Source organism: Lolium perenne, chromosome 4 (genome assembly GCF_019359855.2).
Source record: "Lolium perenne isolate Kyuss_39 chromosome 4, Kyuss_2.0, whole genome shotgun sequence".
Lineage (NCBI taxonomy): Eukaryota > Viridiplantae > Streptophyta > Magnoliopsida > Poales > Poaceae > Lolium > Lolium perenne.
Window position 1 is genome coordinate 156956296 of NC_067247.2, and position 2559 is coordinate 156958854.

Here is a 2559-nt window from a genome sequence, read left to right on the forward strand (position 1 = left end):
TTTCCTCGGTTTGGTCCATATGAGCTAAGGTTTCTGCCAAAAAGTTTCGTCAACGTTTTTTTTGGGGACCGTTTTGCCCTCCCACCAATCTACATAATACATCAAAATGCCATAATACCTGTTCGTTTATTCTTTTCTTTTTGTCTCCTTCTAACAGAACTGCTTGAGCCGCGCGACTCCCGCTGCCGGCCAAGCAAGTAGGATCAAGGGATGATTGAATGGTTCGACTGGTGCTCTCCTCCTCTCCCGTGCTTCTTCCTCGCGAAAATTGGTATCCGCACATCGCACCCATGCCCCTTGAGAAGAGGTGGGGGTTTGCTCATGTCGACGAGGGGAGGTTCATGGCGATGAGTTTGAGGCGGCGGCCGGCCTGGAGTTGGACGGCCGCACGAGGTGAGGGTGAGTCCCCTTGTGTCGAGGGCGCACGAAGGCAGGGGCGGAGGAGCTCGGCCACGGCGGAGGCCACGGGAGGACGTCGCGAAGTCAACGCGTCAAATCAGAATATCAGATGCGCAATCGAGCAGATCAAATCGGATCTTTGGCAACCGGAATACCTTCTCTCCTATCCACGACTAGGTTCTCTGCTCGGGCCGCTTCGGACCCTGCCAAGGATGGGTGGAGCCGCGGAGGGCCAGACGGGGCGAGCGCCGCACCTGGGTTGAGGAGGGGCAAAGTGGGCAGGCGTCGCGCATGGGAAGGCTGGGGATAAGAAGCAACTCGCGATTATTACAGCTCGAACTCGTGGCTGAGGATCGTCTGCCGATTTTGAGCTCCTGCAGCTCGTGGATGGGGTGTTCGAGCAATTTCGGCCAGACGGCCACCTCCAGATGCCGCCCCTGCCCTCCCATCCCAACGGAAATCACAGAAGAAAACAATAGCGTAAACTGAAACTTAGAGTAGCAGCGTTCATACTACCGAAGAATGAATTATAACACTGTCGATAGCTGATGAAGATGCTGCTTGAAAGAAAGATGAGAGCGACATCTGCATCGAAGAGAACGGAGTTCGATCTCGTGCGCTGCTTCAGCAGCCTGCTCCGCCGCTTATGTGCTGCATGGAGCTCCTGCAATCCAAGCCACACTATACGTTCCATGAAGTTGTGGAGGACTCATAGATTGGCGTTTGCCTTACTATTGATGCAGATGTAGATGCTTTTTCCACGACAGTGTGAATCTCTTCATTACTTGCCCAAAGATCTGGTGGAGGTACTCCAAAACTTCGAGATGAAAGAAGACAGTGGCAAGCACATGCATCTAGCTGCATCCTGCGGGACATAAGTACTAATTCGTCTGCATTCTACATCAGTGTTCTGCAAAATTAAGTTACAATCATCATAGTAGCTTGCTATTTACATATGCTGTTTGCTTAGCAATGCATGAATTTTCCCTTGAATACGTTTATCTTGTGAGTTCGTTTGTGGCTGAGTTTGCACCATGATGGTATGTGATTGTAGTTGTAGCGCGTTTCTTGCAACTCTTTTCGGATGGTGTCTAACATAGTAACATGCACATCTCTAAATTATCTTGCAGAAAGTGCAGCCGAGGAGCATAGTTTAAAGATGATGTGAGGTGTCTATGTTTCAGCTGCATAATTGGCAGGTTAAATACATTTCACCAATACTTGTTATTGGCTTCTTTATGACCAACTTTTTCTGACCGACTTTTTTAAATATATATAAGGAAATTGGATTTGGAAGAATTTATTCATAGGGCTACCATTCTACCAAAGTGCACTCATTTTGACCATTTATATGAAATTGCATTTTAGAAATAGGAGACATCGGTCTACTATTGACATTAACCTCTTTCATCTGTTTGTGCAGATTTAAGAAACCAGTTTACTATCCGTGTAGCTACGTTGAAATTTGTTCGGCCGTAGCAACGCACGGGTTTTGTGCTAGTCAATACCTAAAATAAGAGCTCATACGGAAAATTCGACAAAAAAAAACTACCACATACCATGGTCGTGGGGCAGGAGTAAACAGGCATGCAGATCCCGGAAGGCATGCTGCAGAGACGACACTCTGCGTGTCCAGGTCACCTGCTCGGAGCCGGATTCGGAGCCATCGGCTTCTTCGCCGTCCTCGCCGGAGCGCCACTCGATGCGCCCGAATATAGCACGAGGCTTGTCCTCTCCTCGACAAGTCTAAATCATACTCACAATCGTGATCCGCACGCGGTGCGTAACTAAGGACTCATACTTAGAGCATCTCCACCGGTGGCCCTGAATAGTAGTCGGCAGGAGCGCCGATACTGCTATATAGAGGGCGCTAACAGTGCATCTTTCGTTCGGGGACGATGTTCCCACACCGGCGCCTCCCAAACGGCGGCCTTCAATTTTTTTTTGTTTTTGCAATATTTTAAAACAATATCAATCACATTTTATTCATACTATATTCAATAATTCATACAATCACACAAATAGTATTAAATTACTCATGCAATCAAATAAATAGTACTTAAATTATTCATACAATCAATCAAACAAATAATACTTAAATTATTCATACAACCAAATAAATAGAAATAAAATCATACATTATTGGCGACTCCTCTTCTC

General features: G+C 46.9%; 1 long non-coding RNA gene across 1 annotated transcript; it reads left to right on the forward strand.

The window, feature by feature from the left end:
- Positions 1–543: 543 nt before the first annotated feature.
- Positions 544–1904, forward strand: LOC127348698 (uncharacterized). The gene is made up of 2 exons (XR_007879877.1): positions 544–1598; positions 1823–1904. It is a non-coding gene; the product is annotated as an uncharacterized lncRNA (long non-coding RNA).
- The last annotated feature ends 655 nt before the right edge of the window (positions 1905–2559 follow it).